Here is a 6,855-nt window from a genome sequence, read left to right on the forward strand (position 1 = left end):
GGGGAAGAACAGGGGACGACTCCCAGGATTCTGCCTTTGGCGACTCTGTGGAGCCATCCACTGAGACCAGGAACCCAAGAGAAGTACCAGATGGAAGAGAAATGGCAGGCTCGCTGCGGCCAGAGCCCCTGACACGGTCTTTGAGAGCAGGTTCGGACAAGGAGCTAAAGGCGTCAAGGAGGAAGACCCAACAGTCAGGCCAGTCCTAGAAGGCTGAGAAACAGATGAGACAGAGGTAGATTACCCCTCCTAAAACTTTCTCAAAGTCAGAAAAAGAATCACATTACTGTTCGCTTTTTTTAAAATATTTTTTTTAAAAACCTGCAAGTAACCAATATTTGCAGCCTCAAAGGCAATTATTTACACTTGTAACCCTTTGTTTCTCATCTCCCTCAACTTTCGTGGGCCCTTTTCTTCATAAAATATCCTCTGTTGTTTGTCCCACAACCAGACCCTAGGGCCTATACCGGGGTCACCCATGAACACACCTCCAGGGGTCAGACACTTAAACTCTCTGATGTTTAAACGTAAGCAACTAATTGTGGGCCAAGCTGTGGCCTACAGCAGTTTTCTATTGAGGTCCCATTTTTACAAAATATCTTAAGATACACATTTAAAAGATATTTCCTTCCTTTTTTTTCCCCTCAGGTATAATAAAACCTGAAATTACATCTATACATTGACTTTTTCAGAGGTCCTAGTATTAGCTAAGTGCTGAGATAAGTTTGGTTTCACAACAGCAGCTCTTTACGGTCACAGATGGACTCCAGGACAAATGCAGGGGAAGCGTCCTCTCCTCCTTTACTGCTCTGTCTCTGCTTCCTTGACTCCATCCCTCTCTCCCTTTTAACCCTACCTTCCTTCTTCTCAGGAGCTGACTCCATCCGCAAGAAGTTCGCGCCTAGAGCCAAAGAATTAGGCTTCTACCACTCTTCCTCTCACCTGCCAGAAGAAACAACCACGGCATCTGCTAAGGAGGTTCCCGAGACAATATGTCCCATTTCGCCAGTCTCATGTAAAATAATGACAGATGACCATCTCGAAGGCATTTCTGAAGCGCCTCACTGGGTGCATATCTGTATCATACACCATATTCAACTATGCTTGGCCACTTTAGACAGGAAACAAAGGCTGAACAGACACTTTCAAATCTTTGAGGTCAAGGCCACAGAGCAGTAAGGAGCGCTGGCTTCAGGGGGATTCTCATCACTGCCTTCGTCCAGTGGTCTTAGACGTGGCGTTTCATTCTTGGCTCTGCACCTTTTGAGGGGTCAAGGATCCCTCTGAGATCTGATTAAAGTAACGGGCTCTCTTTCCCCCAAAAATGACATTCATACAAACGTGCAGGCAAATTCAAAGGATTCGTGGGTCCCTTGCAACTCGACCATTTACCCCAGATTAACAATCCCTGCCTTGTGTGGATCAGCTATCACGTAGTATTTACTTTATCTAAGGAAATGAAATACTTGATGTCATGATTTTGAAGATATGGAGTTAAATAACATTAGGGAAATGTAAGGAAAGGTAACTTTCTTTCCTTACCCTTCTCTCCCTCGAGGGCTGCAGTCTTAAAATCGCATGCTTTCTGCAAATGAAATACTGCACGACTTAAAGAAATTGACAATCTCATCTCTGAATTTAAAGGCCCTTAATATTTAATTCTTTCCTCTTTGTGGTTACAGCTTGCTTTCTTCACACCATCAAGATGACGGCTTTAGATGGCAGGCTACTGGAGATCCAGAAAACCATACACCCCAATTCAATTTCCTTGTGAAAATCAAAGAGCTCACTCTCTTGAAGAGCTGAAAGAGGCTGAGGGGTCACTGCCTTCCCCCAGGGTGCTGGTAGGCAGTGTTCCAGAAGGGTAATGCAAATACTCAGTATGAGGCAACAGGGCATACCAATTTGTTTTTCAATCTATTTTATTTCAGTTCAAAGCATCTTTACAGACACAGTCCAGAAAACAAGCCACACTTTGGTTATGCTCAGTCTTCCTCAATCTCCAAAAGCAGTTGAGTATTGCCAAAGTGTGGCTTGTTTTCCTGCGCTGCTTGTCTGCAATGATGCTTTGAACTGAAATAAAATAGATTGAAAAACAAATTGGTATGCCCTGGCTCTTCCTGCAGTTTCACATCATCCTTCAAAGCTAGTGTTGCCACCTACTCTTTACTGGAACCCAACGGACTCAAATCACAGAGTAAAACTGCAATAGTTTAAATGTGAGGGTCCCACCCAACCCGAAAATAGCAATGTAATTCAAGGCTTGTTGTTTAACATTGCATTAACATGCCACTCTCTGTCCAGCTCCTTGCTCCGTTTGCTAGGCTGGATTCCATCTTCTGATGACATGTGCAATATGGTTACTGGAGACAGTTTAAAGCAAAACTTGACATTGCTGATCTTCTTACACAGTGCGCTCGATTTATTACCGCCTCTGTAATTCTTCAAGTTCTTGAGCCCAAACATCACCTTAATTTTACCTATTCAGAAAGTCTGCTACTTGCTTTAAAGCACTCAACACTCTGCTGAAAGTATGCAACGTTATTTTGAAAACTTTGAGAGGAAACCCAAATTATTTGTAAACAAATTTTAAAATTACCACCAACTAGAAGAAGCCTATCATTTTCTTAGAACGCCTTAAGAAAATGCACGTCTGCCACAGAGGAACACAAATGGTCTCAAGCTTAGAACACTAAAATGATGAGAAATGCTCTGCATAGACAAGTTGGATAATTTGGTTTAAAAAAACTAAGTCCCATTTGGAAAAGTTCCTCTCTTAATAGAAACATTAAGAAAAAAATTAGATCTGTTGCCTTCCCCTCACAGATAGAAACTCCCTCCCTCTCTCCCTCCCCCGCCCCATCTGTAACATGCTTCTGGATTTTTGTTATTATTTACCACTTTAAATAAGTTTCCATTTGGGGCCAAATTTGGTTACTTTTCTCTAATTGGAATTCAACAATATGTATAACAAGAAGAAAACACACAACGGCCCTTTGAGAAGGTACCATTACCTACATCTGACAGACTAGACAATTAACCTGTAACTGGTCCAGAGCACGCAGCTCTGCTGGCAGTAAGCCCTGGGCTCAGGGTCAGGACTCGGAGCGCAGCACTGGGAGCCACACTCACTCACTCGCCTCTTCCAGTTCTGCAACACTCCGAGTTCGTGCCATCTCACAGTCTCTGAACTTGCTGAAAGATTCTTCCTCCCAGCTTCTCTCTTTCCCCTTCTTGCTGGACTGGATCCTTGTCACTCAACAAGTTTCAGCTTACACTACCTTTCTCAAGGGACCTTCTGGGCCTGTTCTGGTGAAAGGTGGTCTCCCAGGTCAGCACTGCTTTGTTTTCTGTACAGCAGCTGCCACAATTTGGAATAACTTTATTTCTTCACTGTCTCAGGCACTAGGTTTCAGGTCCATCTTGCTCACCCCGGTAACCATAAGGCCTAGCACAGTGGTGCCTGGTACACAGCAGGCACTCAAATATTTGCTCAGTGAATGGCCTGGATTTGTTTATTTAATATTGACCAAATGCCAGATTGCGGGCACTGGCTAGCAGCTGACACAAGAGCAGGTGAGGTGTGATCCCTGCCCTCGAGGACCTCCCAAACCAGCAGGACAGATAACACGTAAACAGATGGACTACTACAGGGTGGTGAGTGTGAGCAGTTTGGGTTCAGATCCCAGCTCCCTTATGCATTAGCTACGTCACCTTGGACACCTCTCCTGAGTCTCAGTTTCCTCATCTCTAAAAATGAAAATATTTATACTACCTATCTCATAGTGTTGGTGTGAGGATTAAATGATAATCCATGTAAACAAAGCACGTAGTGCAGTCCTCGGCACACGAGAATCACTCAATAAACAGTAACTACTAATTTTATTATTATGACACTCTGACAGCTGTATTTATACCATCCAGCTATATCTGAAATTATCTTTGTTTACCAGTATAGCACCTGTCTCAGCCCCAACAGAATTCAGATTCCATGGAAGGGCAGAGATCATGTTGACCTTGTTCACCACTATATTTCCAGGGATTTGAATCATCCCTGGTGTACAGTAAGTGCTCAACAAGCACTGAATGATTAATGAACGCATGCATGCAAGCATGCAGTGTTTGGAAACCATTTGTTACTTAAACTGGTGACGAACAGCTAGGTTTGGGAAAGACCGCCATAGAAGACAGACATCTAAACTAGAAAGCGGGGTGTGGCAGAAGTTTGATGATTAGCCACGTAGAGAGAGTTTTCATTTTGAGATTGTAATTAAATCTCCATAAACCATACAAAGATTTGGATTCGATCCAAAGAACCAATAGTCCCAGATTGAGAGATCTGAAAGAATAAGGTCCCAGCAGTCACAGGCGGGTCGCCAGGCAGGGGGGCTCCCAAGGACGAACCTAGTACCCCTTTAAGTAGCTTATAACCCTCTCAGAATCCGAGCTTCCTCCTCTTAACGCAACAACGGACACAGGCGCTCTTACTCACAAAGCGTTACAAGGCTGTGTGGATGCATATAAAGCATCTGGGATCTCGTAGGCGCTGAGTGGATGGTATTATTGTTACTCAAAGTAGGGAAAACAGTTCCCACTAGGAGTAATAAATCAATAAGACCAGAAGAGGTCACGGCAGCCAGAGTGTCTGGTCAACTAAAGAGCTCCGGAGCCAGCCCTGATGGCCTGGTGCTTAAAGTTCACTTTGGTTCCCAGCACCCAACCCCACCCCTCGACTGTCAGCAGCCACGCTGTGGCAGCGGTTCACAGAGAAGAACTAGGAGGACCTACAACCAAAACATACAGCTGTGTCCTAGGGCTTCAGGGAGGACAAAAAGAGGAAGATCGGGGACAGATGTTAGCTCAGGGCAAATCTTTCCCAGGGCAAAAAAAAAAAAAAATTATAAAGAGGTCCAGGTGCGGGCTCAGTTGCCGAGTTTCCCAGCGGGTGAGAAGAAGCAGAGGCGACGCTGAAGGACAGCACCGACCTTGCGTTGTCTACTTGTGTCTGGGGCAGGGGTCGCAGGCTTTCTCTGCGAAAGGCCCACAAAAGCATTCTCGCGCTGCGGGCCCGGCCATCGGAGCCCGGCGATGGCTGTCGCGACCGCTCCGCTCGGCTCCGGAGCAGGACGGCAGCCACAGACACCGCGTCAACCACGCACACGGCCGTGCTCCAAACTTCATTTCAGGACACCGGGATTTGGGTTCATGTGACTGTCAGGAATTAAGTGAAATAGTCTACTTTTCCCCCGGCCGTTTAGAAAAGTAAACACCATTCTCAGTTCCGGGCAGACGAGAGCGGGAGGGGCGGGGGGAGGCCTGGCCCAGGGCCCTGACTCGCCGGCGCCGGGACGGGGGCCTGGCGGGAAGGGACGAGCCTGCGAGCACGGCGGCGAGGGGGACGCCTCCGATCGCGCCGGGCGGCGGGCCCAGGGGGGGACCGGGCCGGACCGAGCCTCCAGGCCGGGCCCCGCGGCCCCCGCCGGAGACTCCTAACGATAATCCATGTCGGTGCTAGGGATGCGGGCCGCCCTGGGGTCCCCGTCCCGGGGACAGGCGAGGCGGAGGCTGGGACTCGGCAGAGCCCGGCGGGGTTGGCCACGCGGAAGGGTCTCTGCGCGCCCCTCACTCGGGGCGCCTCTCGGCCCTCAGCTGCAAAAGGGGTCTCCGCGCTGAGTCCCGGCTCCGTTTCTATGGTTACCTGTTCAGCACCGATTCAAACTGCCGGTCTTTATTGACAGCGCCATAGAGGACACGAACACTCCTGCCCGAAGGGAACAATAAAGCTTTCTCCATTCAACAGCGCCAGAGACGCCAGAAGGCGGCCATTTTGAGGCCGGCGCGGAAGGGGTACGAGCAGGCAGGGGCGGCCCGGCCTGCCCCGCGCGCCGCAGTCACGTGACGTGCTGGGGGCGGGCCCGCGGGGGGGCGGGGCCTGCGTCTCGCGCGCGCGCGCTCCATCCATGCTAGGACCCTGGGGCCAGCCGGTTGCTGACCTCTTCTCTGACCTCTGACCCTTGACCACTCCTTCGCGTCCCCACGCTCCCTTAGTAAAGTTCTAATGGGGTTCCGCGGGCCCTCGCGGGGGCAGCATTAGGGTTAGGATCTTCCTTCAAGCAGAGACAAAAGGTTTCTTTATATTTTTCAAAACACGTTCACGTGCAAGGCGGAGACGTAACCTGAGCCGCGTCCCCAGGCTCCTCGTTGGTGGACTGGCTTGGCGCCGCTCGCACGGGAGGGGCTAACAGACCACGTGTCGACCAATCGTGGGCATTGAAGGCGTGTGCATCCCGCCCCTCCCTCCCAATCTTAGATTTAGGAGTTTTGGGGGAAATACACGTTTTCTTTTGCTCAGTTTCCCTGTCTCACAGCTTGTTGCACAGTGTGCGTTCCACGTTGGAGCTCCTCTTGTCACCCTCATACAGCCAAACAGATGAAGTCAGACCCAGACAGTATCAGACAAGTTGTCACATCAGCGCTGGCCCACTGAACCTCACATTGTCATTCTGTCGCTGACATGCAGCCAATTTTTCTGTCACTGCCAGTCGTGCCGCCCAGATCCAGTTGTCTCAGTACAATGCCGAGTTCCCTCTGTGGTTACAGCTGTTACTCCACAGTGTCAATATTCACTCCTTCTGAGAGCTGTCATTGTCAGACTGACCCCACTCTGTCACCGTTTTTAATCAAAAATTCAATCTACTGGGCAGAACTGTTACTCACATTGTTGCTGTCATCTGGTCCATCATTTTTGACTGTCGCTGTCCGACGTGCGACCCCTGTCAATGACAATAAACTTCAAACAGTTCTGTACAATATAGCACTTGGACTGTGTTCCCAGCTGTCACCCTTTCAGGTTGT

The 6,855-nt window shown here is 48.8% G+C and overlaps 1 protein-coding gene across 4 annotated transcripts in view; it reads right to left on the minus strand.

The window, feature by feature from the left end:
- ZBTB40 (zinc finger and BTB domain containing 40) overlaps positions 1-6,198 on the minus strand; it is a 77,374-nt gene extending 71,176 nt beyond the window's left edge. For 2 of the 4 annotated variants that reach the window (XM_023635547.2, XM_070260775.1), the window contains exon 1: positions 5,699-6,198. The gene's annotated coding sequence lies outside the window, so the exon portion shown is untranslated. The remainder of the gene's footprint in view (positions 1-5,698) is intronic. The other 2 variants (XM_023635548.2, XM_023635549.2) reach the window with 2 other exon arrangements.
- Positions 6,199-6,855: the final 657 nt, after the last annotated feature.

Source organism: Equus caballus, chromosome 2 (genome assembly GCF_041296265.1).
Source record: "Equus caballus isolate H_3958 breed thoroughbred chromosome 2, TB-T2T, whole genome shotgun sequence".
Taxonomy (NCBI): domain Eukaryota; kingdom Metazoa; phylum Chordata; class Mammalia; order Perissodactyla; family Equidae; genus Equus; species Equus caballus.